Here is a 7,922-nt window from a genome sequence, read left to right on the forward strand (position 1 = left end):
CTTAATCCTATGATCCTTTATGAAATAAAAACATCACTTCACTTTAGTCGGATTCATTGTATGAATTCATTTTGGAATCGTTGATGCCGCTAATTACTAGTACTAGCATTCCCTTTCAATTTGTTCTTAAATAAAATGGCTATGCCAATTGGTTCTCAAATATCTCTAAATTCATATATTTATGTTTATTTATTTTATATAAAATATGTATAAAATACAAATATCATATCATAATTTATATTCACTTCATTAAATATGAAATATAATTTTTATTTTATTAAATTGACATGAAATTTTTATTAAAATTTTGAATCGTATTAATTTTTTTATCGCACCAAATCGCACTTAAAATCATCATGTCTAATTCTTGTCAAATAAAGAACATATTTTAAAGCATATGATGATTTTAACAATTGAAAGCTTCCCTGGAGATCTGAAGAAGAAATAGGAGGAGCCAGGCTACGCTTTCACGTGGATAACGAGTCTTAGAGAAAGTGCTTTGACTTTTTGCGCTCTATTATTCTAAATCGATAGTGAGCTGTTTGGAAAGAGAGAAAACCCGATAACTTTAATACCTTTTGTTCTTAACTAATTCAGATGACTATTTGCATATAGATATTATAATCAGCTACCTGAAGAAATAATTTTCGATTACAAATAAGAAAAATTGTATTCTTTTTTAATAAACAAGTAAGAAATAGTACGCATTCTGAACCAATATTGAAAAGCAGAAGAAAACAGAGATGAAAGCTATGATTAACCATTATTGAAAAGCAGGGGAAACAGAGTTAAACGCCATGGAGTTGGTGTTTATGCTCGTGAAGATTACATAAACTATCCTGTTAGTTGGGTTGATCGTGAAGATTCACTGGTATTAAAGCATGAAAGGCTCCGTTCTAAGCTGCAAAAGCAAGGGATTCGAGGTCCTCCTCCACCATTCTTGATTGGAAATATGTTGGAAATGGGGAAGACAGGATCCATGGAGTCAAATTTGGCACAAGAAGGAAAACAAGTGATAACCCTCAATTGTTCTGCTATTGTTTTACCATTCCTTGACAAATGGAGAGAACAGTATGGTGTGAGTTTACAATTAACCTTCAATTTCAATCTGACTGCTCAAAAAGTTTTAAAGGTTCTGAAGTGTTTATGTCGATTTTTTCAGGTCCAACATTTATGTTCTCCATGGGGAATATACACGTTTTGCATATGAGCCACCCCGATGTTTTGAAAGAAATGACTGTATACACTTCTTTTGTCTTGGGAAGGCCTTCCTATCAAAAAAAGAAAAAAAAAATGGGCTTAATCCGCTGTATGGCGAGGGAATTCTACATGCAAATGGTGCTGTTTGGGCACATCAAAGGAAAGTCCTGGCTCCTGAATTCTACATGGACAAGGTCAAGGTATGCTCCAAATGTCGAAATTTTTTTTGCATATCTCTTAACCTAAATGCTTTTCTTCCCTAATAATCACCGTGGAATCAATTTGTCTTTGGTACAAAGAAGCCAAAGTCTAGAAATAAAAAAGGGTCGCAGGTGATGAAATTTAATCCCTAAACCCATTAGATGTCACCTTTTAAGAGTGGTAGATAAACCTACCGAACTAAGCTCCGAGTTCATCGTGGAATCAATTTTAAGTTCTATAATTAAAAATTTTTATCCTCTTTCGTCTGATTTATATCAATTTTCTTGTTAGTTCTTGAACCTATCATTGAAATATAATAATCCATGGTGTGTAGGGTATGATCAGAGATTTAAATAGCGGTCGCGGTTCCGTTTTCGATTGCGTCACGTTTATTGCGTTTTCGGATATAACAGAGATCATTGCGGTCACTGTGATTATCGCGGTCGTAAAAATTTTTTTTTGCACAATTTATATAAAATGTAATAATTATAATTATAATTATAATTATAAAAACTCTTATTCAATGATTTTAAAAATAGTTTATGACACTATATTTTTTATTTTTTAAAAAAATTATTCATAATTTTATTTAGATTATAAAAAGCATTCATATTTGGTTTATTCACAAAAAAATTTATTAAATTTCATATAAAAATTATAAATTAATATATAACACAATCAAAATATAATATTTAATTTTAATTAATTTTTGTCTAACTTATACAAAAAAATTTATCAAAAATTTTCATCTAAAATCTCTATATATATTATATTAAATTATTAATCCCTTAATTTTTTTAATTATAAACCTTCAATCTCTCTAATTAGATTTTATCTAAAAAAATTTCAAAAATTAAAAATTTTCAAACTTATATTTTAATAAAATTTTCAAACCTATATTTTTTATTTTTTAGTTTTTAATCTTAGTAAGAGTAATAGATTATAAAACGCTAAATTTATTAAATAATTTAATCTTTTTTATACACTAATTGATATAAAATTTTTTTGTCACAAATAAATTTCAATAATTATATAATAAATACTATCTTCAATAATTACACAAAAATAACAAAAATTAATCTAATATCAAAAAAATTGACAACAATAAAATATCAAAACAACAAAAAAATATTAAAACTCAATACAAAATTATAAATTAATATATAACACAATCAAAATATAATATTTAATTTTAATTATTTTTTATCTAACTTATTCAAAAAAATTTATAAAAATTTTTCATCTAAAATCTCTATATATATTATATTAAATTATTAATCTCTTATTTTTTTAATTATAAATTTTTAAAACCTCTAATTAAATTTTATCTAAAAAAATTTCAAAAATTAATTACAAAATTAAATAAAAAATTCAACTCCCACCCCCCAACACCCCACCCCACCCAATCCCTCCCCATCCCACCCAATCCCTCCTCATGTGCTTGCCTTAATGCTTAATTGTAGCAGGCGGAACCATCTTGAACCAGCTTCTGTTCATCTTCTTCGCGCATCCAAAGCTTTGTTTTTCAGAAATTTCTTCTTCTTTCTTTTTTTTTTTTTCATTTTTCATTTTCTCTCGCATCTTTTCATCATTATCACTTACCCAGTACACCCATTTGTCTCTCTCAAGTCTCAAACTCTCACAACAGATCATTTTACAAAAAAAAAGGTAGTTTAACTTTTTTTTTCTTACCTTATTTGATCTTCAATGTTGATTGAAAACTTGATGCTGATTTGAATTTGGGTGCCGAAATGCTGAATGGTTGAAACTTGAAATTTTGTTTTTTTCTCGAACTATTAGATCCGTGTATTAGATCTATGTAGGAAAACGGAATAGCGGCAATAACGGTCCGTTATTGCCGCTACTCTCCATTAAGCCATTATTTGTGGCTGTTACATTCCGTTTTTATCGTGAATGAATTTTACAATCGTGTTTTGTCTGATAGCAGTGACGGGTGGTGACGCTACCGCTATTTTGCAGCTGCTATTCCGTTTTTAAACCGCTATTTGAATCCTTGGAACTGTATGATGAAACTAATGGTAGAGTCTGCAATCGCGCTAATAAACGAATGGAATAATAAGATCGACTCTGAAGGTGGAGTAGCTGACATAAAGGTTGATGAATATTTGAGAAACTTCTCTGGAGAAGTTATCTCGAGAGCATGTTTTGGAAGCAATTATAAAGAGATTATCTCAAAGCTCAGAGAACTTCAAGAAATTGCATGTAAGAAAGTCATCTGGCAAGGGATATCTGGACTGAGGTTCGACTACCTTTCTTTGTTTTCTCCTAGCCACTGAAAGTCTAGGAAAACTGATTGAGATGATTGAATTTGTAAAATTTAGATCACTCCCAACCAAGAGCAACAGAGAAATGTGGAGATTAGCGAAAGAAGTCCACACATTAATCTTGAATGAAGTGAAAGAAAAATCAGTATCAGAGAAGAAAATATTACAAATGATCGTTGAAGGAGCTAAAAGCAGCAATTTAAGCCATGATGCAATAGACAACTTTATTGTTGACAACTGCAAGAACATATGCTTTCCGGCCTATGAAAATGGTGCCGTGACGGTAAGTTGGACCTTGATGTTGTTGGCCTTATATCCTGAGTGGCAAGACAAAGTTCGTGCTGAGGTTCTTGAAATTTGTGGAGGCCAATTGCCAAGTTCCGATATGCTGCACAAGATGAAAACAGTTAGCGAAACTCCTGGACATAAACATAGTGAAAAGTATCAGTTTTAGGATCAAGGTCCTGGGATTTTTTTTTATTATTTTATCACCTAAATAAAAGATTATTTTGATGGACAAAATGTGCATAATCCTGCTTTATCTTCTATATTTGGTTTGACACTTTCATAATCACTTAAAAATATGGCAGCTAACGATGGTGATCTATGAATCATTGCGCCTTTACCCTCTTGGATGCATGCTGTTTCGGGAGGCAGTTCAAGCAGGATATTTGGGGGCATACATGTGCCAAAAGGAGTTTGTATTTGGGTGATGTTGATGACACTTTACAAAGACCCCTATACTTGGGGATCTGATGTCGACAAATTCAACCCCGAAAGGTTTGTCAATGGAATCAACGGTGCATGTCAGCTTCCTCATTTGTACATTCCATTTGGCACCGGACCTCGTTCATGTTCGGCGCAGCACTTTGCCATGGCGGAACTCAAGATACTTCTTGCTTTCATACTCTCAAACTTCACCTTCTCGCTCTCACCAAAATATAGACATTCTCCAATTATGAATTTAATTATTGAGCCTGAATTTGGTGTGGATCTGTTAGTTAGAAGGGTTTGAGGCATTTATCTTTTTCGTAAGTCATCAAGATTTCAATTCTTGCATTAAAAATTTAATATTTTACTAATAAATCACATGACTATTGGTAATTGTTGTATATTAGTTGTCAAACAGGCATGCTACACATATAATTAAATTTATTTATTTAGAAAATTAATATTAAGATAATTTTATAATTTTTAATAATTTAATTTAGCTCAAGCTATTTTGATATAATCTTATTTTGTATTTTAATAAAATGACTAAAATTTTACTAGTCGGGAAAAATTTTGTTTTAATTTTTAAAAGTTTTTATTTTTTCCGCACATATCTTAATAGGTGTTACTGACATTATAATTTCATGTGTTACTGTCATTATAATTACATTTTGTTTACAATGATAACTTTAATAAAAAATTAAAATTAACAAAATGAAATATATCAAAATTTATTATTCATAAAACTATACAATTGCCATCCTTACTTGTAAGTGTAATTGATATATTTTTCGTTTTCTTTTAAATATTTATATTTTATTTTATATTTTAACATATATTAATTTTCATGTAATCTTAAAACATATTAATGTTTGTGTTCTCGTATATTTTCAATCATAATAACATAATAATAAATTAAAAATAAAATTATTTCATCAAAAAAAATTAATTCAAGCATTAATTAAAAATTTATATTAAATTGCACAATTTATATCACACTAAATAATTTTATTTAAATAGATATATATATATATATATAAGCTTATATTATATTTGCAATATAACATAAATCCTATAGTCTTAAAATCATTCATAACATTCCTATATTAGTGATTAATATTAATTAAATGTTTTATTTTATAAAACCTAATCTAATAAGTTTGAACTTATGAGTATTCAAGTATTAAAAAATTTTCTATTTTCATCCCTTTTTTTAAAATATCTTTTTTTCTTTTTTTAAATAAAATAAAAAATAAAGAATTGTGTTGGGATTCTAATTTTTTTTATTTTCATTCTCAAGAAATTGCAATCCAATTATTATAAACACATAATTTTGTTCAAATAAATTATAAGCAATTATGATGCTTCGAGAATCGTGACCTGAATCTTTTTCAAGATTTTTCAAGCTTTATGAAAATTCCAAGATTTTTGAATAAATTGATTTTTAGGTTGGTACAAGAAAAGTAGTAAAGTTCAAGAAAAAAGTCAAAGGTCAACCTAAAAATTAGCTTAATCAAATTTATCAAACTAGGTTGAATTTGGTTAAAATTGGGTCATTTTTAAGATAATAGAACCAAGTCATTTGATCCACAAAGATTTTAAGGTAAATCTTGTCAAAATTTGTCAAAATTGATTAAATCATTTTATATGCTCAACTTTTGTCAAAGTCTTACATTTAGAAAAAAAAATCCCTAGAAAAATAGAATTTTTAATAGAAATGACCAAAATACCCCTTGGTCAAACCCATGTCAAACATTTAGAATTTGTGATTAACTAGGACAGCTGAGACTCATTACAATTCATTTTTCTTAAAACACAAACAATAGTTATAATTTTTTAAACCGAGAGTACTATATAGAAACAAATTGTAATTAAGTATACAAATGAAAACAATTACCTAATGCAAAAATAACAACTGCCTAATATAGAAAGAAATCACAAATGAAAACAATTGCGTACTTTTGAAAACAATTGCCTAATGAAGAAATCGAGCAATATTTTCCACCTATCCAAAGCATTCATGACCAAATGTTCCAATACCACCATACGGTTCATGTTAGGCATATTCCCACTAACAAGAATCATTAAGTCAACATTGGAATGTATTTACAGTCAATGCACAATAGATGAATTTGAATTATTCATGTTTGCCTAGTATGCATGCTTGTCTTTATGTATATGTGTTTTTTGTGTATTTTATTTGTGTAGAAGTAAAATGTCTTAGCATAAACTCTAAACTATGATCTTAGTTGCCATAGTGGTATTTGGTGACATACAAGACCTTTGACTTTACCATTCTTCATTACTTTTTATCCATTTGTGCTTACCTTTCCAAAAGCACATATCAAATCAATCATGTGAAAAAATAGATCTAGCCATGCTCAATACATAATGAAAATTAAATCCAGTAAATGCCAAAGCTTAAAACTATCTTCAAAAGTACAAACATGATTGAATGAAATATTTTGGTAAAAATGATCATTGCTAAGCCTAATTATAACATATTAAACAAATGAGGTTTCAATATCTACACATTTGGACAACATGAAATTGTTTGTGTGATAGTTAAAGGTATGTTCCATTATTTGCATGCATATATAAAAAGAGAGAGAGAGAATGAGCAATTTATCAAATAAACAAACCACCCTTTTTTGAATTCACCTTTTGTAGTTTGTTACCCATCACTTTTCACTGCAATTGTAATAGAGCTCTCTGCCAGTATTCTCTTTTAAAATAAAAGCTATTATCATCTGCTTTAAAAGGATGCAATCCTCTACTTTCATCAACCACACAATACCTTATTCTCATAATAGCCAAAAAAATGATTTTATAATAACGGCAAATAGTAGCCTAAACTAATTTAAAACACCATATTACTATTGCGATCTTTGATTTTATCATTAATAGTAGAAATATATAATTAATGATATCAAAGATGTATCTTTTAATTGATAAAAAAAGCAAAAGCAATAGATAAGACGTATATAGCATTACTATTCCAAAAATATCATATTTAGCCCCTGCTAAGAGAGATCATACATTAAATAACACTAAGTTTTTTCTAACATATTCAGTTCTTTACAAGTACAAGTAAACCATACGCATGCAAAAAAAAGGTTTTTAATCAACTTTTGCTTGCACTTTCATATTCCTAGACTTTGTTTTCGATAATTCATAATCTTTCATATATTGCCACATCAATCTCTCCCAAAGTTCCCTTTCTTTCCATACCAACCTTTTCCACTCCTCTATATTTCTAACTTTCACAACCTTCTTCCCTTTTTCTTATTCTCTAATCACTTTGTTCTCCAACTCTAATTCATCCTTGTACCATGCATTCAAACTACTCATTTTCACCAAAGGTAAAACTGGCAAAATTTTAAACTTAATAGGTCCTAAAAAAACTATTATTCTGATCGGTGTATTTAAATGACAAAACTAGAGGCTTGGGCTTCAATTTTTGGTTGTTTCTCTTTTTATCAAATTTGGGGATTAGGGTATTGTTGGGTTTTTTCTTAGGTTCAA

At 28.8% G+C, this 7,922-nt stretch overlaps 1 pseudogene; it reads left to right on the forward strand.

The window, feature by feature from the left end:
* The first annotated feature begins 797 nt into the window (after positions 1-797).
* On the forward strand, positions 798-4,701 carry LOC111309890 (cytochrome P450 714B2-like; annotated as a pseudogene).
* Positions 4,702-7,922: the final 3,221 nt, after the last annotated feature.

This window comes from Durio zibethinus, chromosome 19 (assembly GCF_047325235.1).
Source record: "Durio zibethinus cultivar Kanyao isolate XHJ-2024 chromosome 19, ASM4732523v1, whole genome shotgun sequence".
In the NCBI taxonomy this organism is placed as follows: Eukaryota; Viridiplantae; Streptophyta; class Magnoliopsida; order Malvales; family Malvaceae; genus Durio; species Durio zibethinus.